Source organism: Schistocerca piceifrons, chromosome 8 (assembly GCF_021461385.2).
Source record: "Schistocerca piceifrons isolate TAMUIC-IGC-003096 chromosome 8, iqSchPice1.1, whole genome shotgun sequence".
Taxonomy (NCBI): domain Eukaryota; kingdom Metazoa; phylum Arthropoda; class Insecta; order Orthoptera; family Acrididae; genus Schistocerca; species Schistocerca piceifrons.
In genome coordinates this window covers 271,520,245-271,534,517 of record NC_060145.1, presented here as the reverse complement: position 1 = coordinate 271,534,517, position 14,273 = coordinate 271,520,245, and the positions used below count along the sequence as shown (strand labels likewise).

At 40.4% G+C, this 14,273-nt stretch overlaps 1 non-coding gene across 1 annotated transcript; it reads right to left on the bottom strand.

Annotated features, from left to right (window-relative positions):
- Positions 1-13,976: 13,976 nt before the first annotated feature.
- Trnat-ugu lies at positions 13,977-14,050 on the bottom strand. Its single transcript has one exon. It is a non-coding gene; the product is annotated as a tRNA-Thr (tRNA).
- Positions 14,051-14,273: the final 223 nt, after the last annotated feature.

Sequence of the window (14,273 nt, the reverse complement as noted above, 5' to 3'; positions counted from 1 at the left end):
TACTGCAACAGCATACTCTGAAAGGAAGCTAATTGCTATACTGTCTGGACCAGAAGATCTGCTTTTATTAAGGGATTTAAGTTGCTTCACTACTCCGAGGATATCTACTTCTATGTTACTCATGTTGGCAGCTGTTCTTGATTCAAATTCTGGAATATTTGCTTCATCTTCTTATGTGAAGGTATTTAAGAAAGCTGTGTTTAGTATCTCTGCTATGGTAACACTACCTTAGATACTATCTCCATTGTTATCATGCAGAGAAGGCATTGATTGTGTCTTGCCGCTAGCATACTTCACACACAACCAGAATCTCTTTGGATTTTGTGCCAGGTTTTGAGAGAAAGTTTCATAGTTAAAACTATTATAAGCATCTTGCATTGATGTCCACACTAAATTTCATGATTCTGTAAAAGATCACCAATCTTGGAGATTTCGTGTCTGTTTAAATTTCACGTTTTTTTCGTCGATTCTGCACCAGTGTTCTGACCTGTTTTGTGTACCAAGGTGGACCAGCTCCTTCGTTTGTTAATTTATTTGGTATAAATCTGTCAATTGCTGCTGACACTATTTCTCTGAATTCAAACCACATCTGATCTGCACTTACATTGTTAATTCAGAAGGAGTGGAGATTGTCTCTCAGGAAGGTGTCAAATGAATTTTTATATGCTTGTTTGAATAGATATATTTTTCGTTTATTTTTGGAGGATTTGGGGGTGACAGTATTCAATCTTGCTATGACAACCTAGTGTTCACTAATCCCTGTCTCTGTTTTCATGCTCATTATTAACTCAGGCCCGTTTGTTACTAAGACATCAAGTGTGTTTTCACAACCATTCACTGTTCGCGTGGGCTCATGAATTAAATGTTCAAATTAACTTTCAGAGAATGTGTTTAGTACAATTGTGGATGATGTTTTATGTATATCTCCAGAATTACACATGTATTTGTGCCAACTTATCGAGGGTAAATTAAAGTCACCACCAACTATAATTGTATGAGTCGGGTACATGCTAGAAATCAAACTCAAGTGTTCTTTGAACCTTACACCAATTGCATCATCTGAATCTGGAGGTCGGTAAAAGGATCCAATTATCATTTTATTCCAGTTTCCAACAATGACCTCTGCCCATGCTAACTCACAGGAACTATCTGCTTCAATTTTGCGACAAGATAAACTATATCTAACAGCAACAAACACGCCACCACCAGATGTGTTTAGCCTATCCTTTCTGAACACCATTACATTCTATGCAAAACTTTTGGCTGAACTTATCTTCAGCTGTAGCCAGCTTTCAGTGCCTATAATGATATGAGCATCATGCTTTTATTAGCACTTGAAGCTCTGGTACTTTACCAACACAGCTATGACAATTTACAGCTGTTATACTGATGGTTCCTGTATCTATGTTCTTCCAGTGATCAGCTTGCACCTTTTTTGACTGAAGCCCTTTTTGTTTTTCCTGATATCTTCTAACCTGAATTTCATCTTAGTTAAATAATCTTACATTGCATTTACTTATAACAGTCCCCCTGTTGTTTTTTTCCTGAATATAACATTAACATTTTTCATCTATGGAAATGGAGATAGTCTTTAAATGCACTAGTTTAAAATCTTTGAACCAACTAAATTTCACTGCACTACGTATTTATGTTTGTACCTGATGATGGCGTAACAGCTCAAAACTTGTTTGTGAAACAAATAATAAGTATTGTAGAATATTACACTAGGGTTGTATGTGTTTTCATTCATGTAAAATATATTGTGATAGTAAAGAAGGCATTAAGTTAGCCAAGAACTAGCTACAAATTCTAGATCAAATTATACAGGTATAAAATGTGTTTTCGTAAGAAGGGATGTTGAGTCAGGTGTTATTGATATTGTGCATCTGTCATCTGAAAAAAATGTTAGCTAATGCTTTCTTAAAACCCATAGGTAATGCTAGACATGGCTCTGAGGTCATCAGTCCCCTAGAACTTAGAACTACTTGAACCTAACTAACCTAAGGACGTCACGCACATCCATGCCCCAGGCAGGATTCGAACCTGAAACCGTAGCAGCAGTGCGGTTCCTGACTGAAGCGCCAAGAACCACTCGGCCACACTGGCCGGCTAATGCTAGACATGAAACATGTGCAAGAAAGTGTGGCCTTGTGAACTAAGTGAATGAGTGATTAAGCATAACTGAGCATTTCAACTTCATATTTTATGTTGACACCAATAGAAGGGGATGTATTGGAATATGTAAAATGTTATTGACAGTTTTCTGTTTATTCCTTTACAATGTGACCTTTGTGTATTCATATATGTGTAGTCACTGTACTGCACATAAGCCTTTTTTTGTGCAATAAAATGTTCTTTTACAAAGACTTCACGTTTACAGTAAAAATGCTCAACAAAGTGCTTGTAAGAATCCTTGAAAGTTTCCCTGTATGGATCTTTCTACTGTAATAATTATAAATGGCTTTTCTGGTAGCAGTAATTCACAAGTACATGCTTCAAATTGTTGATGTAAGCAGAAACTGCTGCTATCAATATATTTAAAGATGACTGTCTATTTTACCTACATGACAATTGCTCCTTTCTCTGTATTTTTCCTACATAAATTGGCAGGGAATTTGTATTCTTCTATGTTTAACATACAGAGCCCTGTATTTATATGGTGCTGACATAATATACCAACCTTCATTTCACATTCAAGATCTTGTTAATAGATAAGAAGTTTGTGGGGGATTCAACAAATAACAATGCTACAACAAGGATAAAATATGTCTCTGGTTTCGGGCAGTCAGGTCCTGCATGGACTGTATCTTAACTGCTATCATAGCAAGGAAACAGACTGGTGATCTGCAATGACTGTGTCTGGTTACAATTTCTCATCATACAACAATGCTGATAACTATACAGTACCAATGCAATCATTTTTGGAATCCAGAGCTCTGCAATTATTATGAAAAGACAGCTAATTTCCTATTACTTTGTGCCATGTGTTGTAATACAGTACCATGCAACCGAGTGGGTCTCTTTAGACTGTCCCTGAGGATGTGAGCCAGCAGTGCCCTGCACCAACTGTGAATAATTCTGATCTCTTGCTTGGACAATGATATCAAACATACATTTTGTCAGGTATACACAATGTATCCACCTCACCCATGAAATTTCTGGCATTCCCTGCACACTGGACTGTGCAACATTCTGATCCATTTTCCTCACTTGAGTTTGTCATGCCTACTGCATCACATGTGTCTTTACTCCCAACTGAACAGCTGTACCAGACAGACATTTAGTTGACTGCTACAATATTCCTACTGCACTCATGACTTATCCAGTGTTTTCCATGCAACAGACTGTGTAATATCCATAACTGTTTACCTCGCCCATTGCCCACCGCATTGCACATGTCCACGATTCTGCTGCTCATGTTGCAACAGTTGATACAGCCATATGACTTGCTGGCTAATGATACTGCTGCTGTACCTACTACATTGGGTTTCAGTATGCTGGGTTCTGCATGCACACCAGCCTACAACCTTGGGACTACTTGTCTATTTACTGTTCAACATTCAGGCTTCCATCATTCTTTGCTGATCAGTCTGCAGTGTGGTTCACCATCAGTGAGTACATCATAACCACACATGGAGCAATTTATGACAATGCTAAACCAGTCATTCTCCTGAGCCACCTCAAGGGGCAGGCAGATTTGATTAGTAACTGCAAACAAGCATGACACAATTTATCGTGGGCACTGGGTCATGACATGATTTGTCATGGGCACTGGATCAAACAGGTTACTTACGAGGAAGCAATTGGTGACTGCATGGTTTTACAGCTATTGCACTGCCTCTGAAGCATGGTAGATACAAACCTAATGCCTGACTGGACTTGTGGACTTTGTGAATCATTAAACTGCCATCACAGATGTAACTTTTGATAATTTCACAATAACAGCAATGACTCAATGTGTAATTAGGGCTCATCAATAGAGTACACACCATAGTCCAACACCAACAAAGCTAACAATGCACAAATCACTGACTTACAACCACCTTGCTGTGTGATATACCCTGATGCTGTCCAGGCCAACCAAGTTTACCTGACTCTGTCTGAGTTACCATCACCAGCTGCCAAGAAGGACAATAACTTTTTGTTTGTTTACACACAGCCCTGCTCTTCACCTGCTTCCCCAGCCTCCCCATCATGCTACTGCTGGTTTTATTCACAGTTTAGGGATGTGGCATATAACTGTCAGCCTTTATGTACATTTTCAAACTCCAACATCAGCACATAGTAGGGGCTCCAGGCTACTCTCATCAGTCAAGATGCCTCACATGCATTCTGCATGTGTCATACAAGCACCATGGTCATGGCCTTCTGGTCTCGCCTCTATCTATTTGACCATACAACACAAAGCTACCTTCTTATTGATACAGGCACTGACATTAGCACCACACATGTGACTGACTTGGCCTTTCCTGCTGTGACTCACACATTCAACCTCATGTGCTGAATGACACTACAATCACTGTACATGACCAAACAACCATCAGTGTCAATCTGATTTCCTACAACCTGCTACTGTGGATCTTCCTCATTGTTACTGTCACAGAATGTGTCCTCAGTGAAGATTTCTTATGATACTACCAGCTGCTACCAGACCTTCCTCACAGTGTTTTCCTTCGGCACGATGGTGGTTGACCCATCATTTGTGTTGTTAGCTACAAACTGGCCTCACCCGGTCGAGAATCTGTGTCATCTCTGCTAACCCTCCCACCCCCGATCCTCATGAATACTTCTCCCAGTGCTTCAACATCCTCAGTGAGAGTCTGTCAGTCCAGACTCAATATTATAACACACTCCTCAGGAAGGCCTGTATGCTTGATGAAAACAATGTCCTTTGTTAATGTATTGCTACAGATACTGCTACACTGCAAGATGCGTGATGTGATCTCAACAATTTACATTGAAGTTTCGCATCCAAATCTGTGTCAAGTTCAACCTATGAGGCATCAATGCCATTCTCTCTCTCCTGACAGAGCCATTGTGCATCTTGCAGTCTGGCTCAGTTGGCCCACTGGATATATACACAAAGTTAGTGAAGTGCCACTGTCAGATACATGATGTCCATAATTAAAAGTTCCAGAAAGTTCCAGTTTCAAAACACTGTAGAAAGTGTCAAACTTGAACAGCATATTATTGATGCAGGGAGAAACATCATGGAACAAAAAATAACAAAAATTTGATCAACAGATGGTGCCATAAATATGTGCACCAACTGACATGCAACACACAACTATTCTTCAGTCTGGTACCAAGATGCCAAGATGAGTGTCTTTATGAAGGACTGCACGTTGTTGGTAGAGCTCTTTTACAAGAATGGTGACTGTGTGCCAGGAGTCCTGCAGAAGTCTGGCAGAAGTTCTGAACATTCAAGGGTGCAAAGAAAAGCACTGGTTTGACGTCTGCTAAGGATGTGGAAAAAATGATTACATAATCCAAAAAGACAGGTTCTTTTGAAGGGTATTGAGGCAGAGGAAGGAAAACAGCTGATCTGACGTCTGTCCTGTCAAGAAGACAAATGTTGCTCTGGAATTTGCTGCCCCCATGGAAGAGGACAACAAATGGCCATGCAACATTCTGTAGACAGACAAATCCTATTTCCATCTCCAAGAACATGCCAGTATGCAGAATTGCAGAATGTGGGAAATGGAAAAAATCAGCTCACACATTAAATGGTACTACTACTTTCTGCAACAGTAACATCATGGATCATTTATCATACCTGTACCATCACCAGTAAACTCTATGAGAGCCACAAGTTTGTTTGCATGGCCATCCTCTGCACCAGGCATAGAAATACTTGTTTTGTAAATAAAACCACCTTTTCCTGCTACCACTTAACTTATTTATCCCAGATGCGTTTTGCCTTTTTCTTGTTCTAAGACATCATCAGTGGGATGATTTGCTGAACTGCTGATCTGCATTTCCTCATGAGAGGAAATGCAGATCAGCAAATCACCCCACTCATGATGCCTTAGAACAGCAAAAAGACAAAACATGTGTTGGTTAAATAAATTAAGTGGCAACAGGAAAAGGTGGCTTTATTTACAAAACAAGTATTACTATGAGAGTCTTTAGCGCACCAGCATCATTCCAGTCCATCAACAGTGTGAATGTGTGGGTAGGATCATTTTTATGCAAAATGGCACTCCTCTCCACATTTCACAGCCAGGGTAGCAACTGCTGCACAGGCATTTTGGAAATGCTAAAATTATCAAACATCCTTTCCCTACAGCTTGACTATCCAAATCACCTGATGTGTGACTGTGTGACTGTGTGACTGTTGTCTGTGGGGTTATTGGAAAGATGTTGTGTTCAGTGCTCCAATTACAAACATAGCTGAATTGCACAATGATTTGTGAATGTGATCCCCAAGACACTCCAATGTGTTGTGGAATGTGCTGTTTCTGGATTTCAACTTGTGGTATAAAACTGGACAGCATATTGAACATGACTTGTGCCAGTCTCACAACAAGTAGGAATTGATATCATTTTTACACAGTTTTTGACCCCAGAACAATTAAAAGCTGATGTCATTTTGATTGTTATGTGGCTTATGGATCCAGAACAATTAAAATCAGATGTTGTTTTGCTTTTTATGTGTTTCTTGGTCTAAGAATGATTAAAATCTGATTTAGCCCATCTAAAGTGGCAAGACATTGCCATGATGTATGGACTTACCTAACTAACAGTGCCACAACTGTTGACTGGCAAACTTGTGCAGTCATGCATATTGAAGAATACAGATGGTGTAATGTGCAAATCAAATCATAGGCACCATATGGCACTTCCTCTGTCAGTTGCAGCCAACCTCATTTATGTTAATAAGCTTACAGCACCACCCATTGGTAAAATTTTTCTCAACTCCCTCCTCCCTGCTCCTCTCCACCCCTCTCCTACCAGTGCCAGTAATGTTTACCTCTGTGCCAATAACATGCTGTTCAAATTTGATGTCATTCTGAGCAGTGGTTCTCTTTCTACGGTGTTGTGAAACTGGAACTTTGATTATTTACACCCTGCACTGTGCATGAACCTGCCTGTGCAACCAATACACCACCCTCACATACCCCTACACCCCTTGTGTTCAGTGCTGTCTGTAATGAAACTGTACATTGGATTGTCACCACCCTATGTGTACCTGTTTGATTCCAACCATGCTGCCTACTTCCACATGAACTATGTGTGGCAAAGGTCACCGTAGATGAGCTAGTAAAAGCAAGGATCATCTGTCCCTCTCATAAAGTATGACTTTTCACAATCTCTCACAGTTGCATCAATTTTCAGTGTGGTAGACTGCAAGAAAGCATACTACAAATTCCTATGAGTGTGAAGGATGTTCCAAAGACCATTGTCATTACATCATTTGGCCTTTCAGAATATCTGATCATGCCTTATGGACTTAAAAACACCGCACAAACTTGGCAGTGTTTTACTGATGGCATCATGTCCTAACTACAATCCTATTACGTGTATCTTGATGGTTTAATCATTTTCTCCACCACACCAGTAGAGCACGGGCATCACCACAAACTAGTTTTTGACATGCTAGCACAGAACAGAGTCATCATTAGCAATGTTGAGCATCAGTTGCAGCAGTGCAACATAACCTTCATCAGTCGCTTCATTGACGCTAAAGTATCCACCTTACTCCCAAAAAAATAGAGCAGATCAAATTGCCACCACCACCACTACCAATGGACTATCATGAATTATGCCATTTATTAGGGATGATCAGCTTATACTGATGCCACCTCCCTAATGCTACCACCAAATTTCTACCTCTAACCGAAATACTAGCAGTGGAAAAAAATCAACATGTGCCAGCTTGAGTGGACTCCATGTATGCAATAAGCATTTCACAGCATCAAAGATGACCTCACCAAGACTGCTGCTCTAGCCCAGTCTTCTCCTAGTGCTCACTATCAGTCACCAAGGATGAAAGCAACTATCTTTTCATCATTCTAAAACAGGAACTTGTAGGTGTTACGCAACTCAGTTGTCACAGAAACTGTCTAATTCACAACAAAAAGAGCTAAAAATATAAGTCAAAAGTGGTGTAGCGGTGGGGTGGGAAGCACTGCCACCCAAGACAGAATTCCTGTAATTGCAAGTATGACAGGTAAGACTTTTGACGCACAATGCTAAAGTAGTCTGTCATTGAGGTAGACTATTTTGAAGGAAATCCAGAGAAGTGAAGTGTCACATACAAAAGAAACTTGCTTGAATAACCTTACAACTATGCTTCAGAATATTAGAGGACTAAAAAACAAATCTTGTGAATTTGAAGTTCCCTGCTACAGTGTCAGTTAAGGAACATAATCCATAAGAATATATTTGGTATAAACAGTGATTTTTTGACACATATTGGAGCTTACATGAATGTGACCAGCATATTACATGTCAGAGAACAGACTGTCATATGAAAGAGATCCCACACAAGACCCAACTGCCCAGAAGCAGAAAGTTATTTCTCCATCTTGGCAGCAGTATTATCTGTTGAGTCTCCACAGAAGCTCCTTCCCTCTGTAGTGGGGTGCATAGGCAGCAGTGAGGAAAATCTGCTCTAGCCAGTGGATGATGCTAAGATGATAATCTTGTAGACATTGGGTGAAGTGGTGAGATCATCCAAACTGAGATATACCAGTGTCAGGCAGGGTCAGGGATGTCACTGTGGGAAGTGTCAGCTGTCTCATCTGAAGCAGTGGATGGAAGAGATAGAATCCTCAGCACTGTGATGTGTAGAATACCATTGGTGGAGAGGCATGATGTGAGTCTGCCTGCGTTGACATTGGATGGTGTGAGAAAACTGGTGCATGATAGATTCTTTGTCCATCTGATAGTTGTAGTGACAGGTGTCAGTGATGTGTTCACTAACTAACTTGATGGAGATGTCTTGCTTAAGGAGACCATGGACCTCAATGCTGAATTTGAAAGCACTGGAAATGCTTGGCGGTGGAGGAGGTACATCAGGTGTAAGCTTGGCGCATACGGTGTCTGATAGTGTTGATGTGGGCTTTAATCTGTTAATGGAGATAGTGGAGCATTTACAGTTAACAACAATGTTAAATGTGTTCATGCCACATTGGACCAATATACAGGCCAGAATACAAGGCCTGTAGGGCAGGCTCCCATGTCACAGAGTGTGACATGAAAGTAACGACCAGCCTTTAACCCTTTGTGTAATATGCTGCAGTGTGGTATCTGCTCGTGGGATCGGTTGCACAATTCCATGAATAAGGCGGACTCAAATTAGCTTCCTTGATCACTCATGATAGAACCCAAGATATCAGTGAATGCTTTGGCAACTGATTCTGCCATGATGCCTTTGATCAAAGTGGCTTCCACCCATCACATAACTATGTCTGTGATGGAGATGGTATACTGGAACCCTTCTGGCTCTCGGAGAGGCCCAGTGGACATGTTGAAAGTGCTCATGTATAATCTCGAATCTGCCTAGTGGAGGCTTTGTCTTGGGGCAACTTTACTCCTTTTGCAGGCAGTACAGGTGTGAGCACAGGTCTTACAGTCATTTTTACATTTGACCAGATGAACCATTCTATTGCAAGGTTGAATGATAGTCGAATCTTGGGGTGTGAAAGATTGTGCATGGTGTCAAACACAGCTTTCCAGAAAGGACTGGGTGTGATTGGACTGAGTCTGCTCTGGGAAATGTCATACAGCACACATTTACTACTACTACTACTAGTAGTAGTCACAGTAACTTTATTAATCTGTAGATTTCTTTTTACAAGGATATAGGATACGTCAAAGTATTTACAAGTTTAAATTAATGATATGAATATGATAGAGGGAAACATTCCACGTGGGAAAAATATATCTAAAAACAAAGATGATGTGACTTACCAAATGCAAGCACTGGCAGGTCGATAGACACAAACAAACACAAACATACACACAAAATTCAAGCTATCGCAACCAACGGTTGCTTTGTCAGGAAAGAGGAAAGGAGAGGGGAAGACGAAAGGATGTGGGTTTTAAGGGAGAGGGTAAGGAGTCATTCCAATCCCGGGAGTGGAAAGACTTATCTTAGGGGGAAAAAAGGACGGCTATACACTCGCACACACAACCATTTCCACCCACACATATACAGACACAAGCAGACATATTCAAAGGCAAAGAGTTTGGGCAGAGATGTCAGTCGAGGCGGAAGTGCAAAGGCAAAGATGATGTTGAATGACAGGTGAGGTATGAGTGGCAGCAACTTGAAATTAGCAGAGATTGAGGCCTGGTGGATAACGGGAAGAGAGGCTATATTGAAGGGCAAGTTCCCATCTCTGGAGTTCGGATAGGTTGGTGTTAGTGGGAAGTATCCAGATATCCCGGACGGTGTAACACTGTGCCAAGATGTGCTGGCCATACACCAAGGCATGTTTAGCCACAGGGTGATCCTCATTACCAAGAAACACTGTCTGCCTGTGTCCATTCATGTGAATGGACACTTTGTTGCTGGTCATTCCCACATAGAAAGCTTCACAGTGTAGGCAGGTCAGTTGGTAAATCATGTGGATGCTTTCACACGTGGCTCTGCCTTTGATCGTGTACACCTTCCGGGTTACAGGACTGGAGGTCCCGTGCACCCTCCCACCACCACCTACTCCAGTCCTGTAATCTGGAAGGTGTACACGATCAAAGGCAGAGCCACATGTGAAAACACCCATGTGATTTACCTACTGACCTGCCCACACTGTGATGCATTTTATGTGGGAATGACCAGCAACAAAGTGTCCATTCGCATGAATGGACACAGGCAGACAGTGTTTGTTGGTAACGAGGATCACTCTGTGGCTAAACATGTCTTGGTGCATGGCCAGCACATCTTGGCACAGTGTTACACTGTCTGGGTTATCTGGATACTTCCCACTAACACCAACCTATCCAAACTCCAGAGATGGGAACTTGCCCTTCAATATATCCTCTCTTCCCGTTATCCACCAGGCCTCATCTCTGCTAATTTCAAGTTGCCGCCACTCATATCTCACCTGTCATTCAACATCATCTTTGCCTCTGCAGTTCCACCTTGACTGACATCTCTGCCCAAACTCTTTGCCTTTGAATATGTCTGCTTGTGTCTCTATATGTGTGGATGGATATGTGTGTGTGTGCGAGTGTATACCCGTCCTTTTTTCCCCCTAAGGTAAGTCTTTCCGCTCCCGGGATTGGAATGACTCCTTACCCTCTCCCTTAAAACCCACATCCTTTCGTCTTTCCCTCTCCTTCCCTCTTTCCTGATGAAGCAAACGTTGGTTACGAAAGCTTGAATTTTGTGTGTATGTTTGTGTTTGTTTGTGTGTCTATCAACCTGCCAGCACTTTCATTTGGTAAGTCACATCATCTTTGTTTTTAGATATATTTACAAGTTTATATCAATTTAAAAGAAACTAATCCATATACACGTATATTTACAGACTTCTAGTTAGAGACAGTCATTAGATTTACTCCTGGTATACAATACTTTGTTTATAAATAACTTATTAAATAATGTAATTCCACAAAGCAAATAATGTTATGCCCTGAAAGCAGTGGTGTTCAGGGCTTAGTCCAGTGTTCAGGTTGTGGAGCAGGACTGTGATCTGCTGATTGTCAGATTATGCATCAGTGAGTTGGTCATAGTCTATGTGTGATGTGGTCATCGATATTCTGGACAGGTGGTCAACAATGATATTTTCTGCACCCTTAAGATGTGACATTGACAGTAAATTGGGTGATATAATCCAGCTGGTGGAACCAGGGACAGAACCAGTTGATGGGTTTTTGATGGGGACAATGAGCTGTGTAGACTAAGATGATCAGCCATTGTCCTGAAAGTAATGCAGGCCTTCATGTATGGCAAGCAGTTCACTGTCTGAATGACAGGCTACTTTAGCACTACGGTCAAAAGGCTTACCCCTCACACCTGCAAGTACAGGAATTTTGCCTTGGGGGATAGTGTTTCCCACCCCACCCCCACAACTCTTTTGCCTTACATTTTTAGCTATCAACTCAGGTAATCTATTTATCCCATTCTTCATCATTAAAAGAGATTTCTGATGACATGAATGTGATGACTATATAATGGCATCATTTTTCATTATAAGATGTGAAAAGCACCAATGGCATGTAATATGCTATATATATATATATATATATATATATATATATATATATATATATATATAATGCAGACATATGGTTATCACTCACTCACACTTGTTGGTTGTACTGACTCTTCTGTGTTTCATTGTTATTTTCAACTACATAACTTATGTGTATGTGTTTTCTGTAGATTCATAAGTGTAGCGAATAATGCAAGACAACACAGTATATTTTAGTTTATTTAACACTGTTTCAAGTCTTAACTGCATTATAAATCTTACAACAAAGTATTTAATTCTGGTCAAATTGCAGAAAATTTACTTACCTACAGACATATGTTAGAGGGTTGTTTTGGAGTGAAAGTACTTCAAGTGAACCATTCACCATTTCAAGTGCACTTCTTGGTACATCTTGCAAACCAAGTGATTTCAAACCCAGTGCTTTTAACTCTGTCAGGTTAGAGGACAGAATATTTGTCAGATTATGTTCATTCATATTGGTATATGCAAGCTCCAGAATCCACAAACTGTCTTTGACTGGAAGAAGAACTCCTGAAAAATGTTTTATTATTTTGCTACTGTGAAAACGGACAAGCTCAACATGGAATTGTTAAGGACATTTTCATTTTACTACAGCTTCTACTTGCATTTCATCCAGTTATAGAAATAAACATAAAAATTGTTATAAGAACCTGCTAAACTATCCTACGCATGCAATTTCTCTTACTGCTCTATGTATCAGTACTTTGCATTTTACAAATGCGGTATTTCCTTGTATTTGTTTAAATGGTATTTTTAGCATTGCTGTAGTATGGAGAAACACAGTGGAAAGGAGTAGTCTTGGTCTGTATAAGCAATCATCCTTTATTTATGGAAACCCTGAAAAATTAAAATCTGGTTGATTTAATGGGGATTTTAAACTTGTGCATTCTTTGACATTTCCAGTACATCAGTCGGTACATAAATTTACTCATTTTACAGGCTAACATGATAACAAATGTAGCAGTTTTAACTGAAGAACATTCGATGTAGTTGAGATGTGAAATTCTTCATCTACTGTTGATTCACTGGGTGTTCTGCAAACCATCCAGTGCATATACTCAGGAGAGAAACCAGTCTAGTCCATTAATGACATCCTCCTTTCTTACAGTGTCGAAAGAAGGAAGTGATGTTCTGCTTTGTGCCTGTGCATGTATAAATTATAGGGAGCTAATTGGCAGATGCAACAGCCCAGAGGACATGCATCATACAAATTATGGCACAATTCAAGCTCCCCATTACAGTCTGCATCAAATGTACTTGCGTTAACTCAGAACAATCTTGAATGATAGAGAAATATCCTGGTAAATGCTACAGAGTCCACATAAAAAGAAACTATGAAGATGTCAAATGGTTGCTCAGTTTCATCTGCTCACATCTAAATATTGACCAATCTAGTTTTTATTTACCATTTTCGTTTTGATGACAGTGACTTTGCAATAAATGTGCATCTTGCATTCAGGTGACAGAAGTTTGTGGAACTTTCTAAAATGTCTCCTAGATGTTTTCATAGTTCCACTACTTTAATAATTTCTCTTCTCAATATTCAGTAAGTGTCAGCTCTCCTTTGCAGTGGTGAATCATTGGCTGACTCCTGTACAGTTCCAACTATGATACATTATAAGAGGAACCATTTTAGTCTATATATATGAAGACAGTAACTGTTCTTGAAAGAAATGAATACTGTTGATGACCGTGCAGCTTTTCCCTGGAATAAATGATAACTAACTGAAACCCTCAGCTGCCAACAGGTGTTGTTGATATACCTCAATGTGGACGGCTGAAAATGTGTGCCCCGACCGGGACTCGAACCCGGGATCTCCTGCTTACATGGCAGACGCTCTATCCATCTGAGCCACCGAGGACACAGATGAATAGCGCGACTGTAGGGACTTATCCCTTGCACGCTTCCCGTGAGACTCACATTCCCAACCGTCTACAATTCTACATATGTAATGTACCTTATAGACATTTGCCCATCCACCTGTTGGCAGCTGAGGGTTTCAGTTAGTTGCAAGGAAAACTCTTTGTTATGTATCATAAATCATAACGTTTTATTCAGGAAACAAGAAAAAATTTCAACTATGG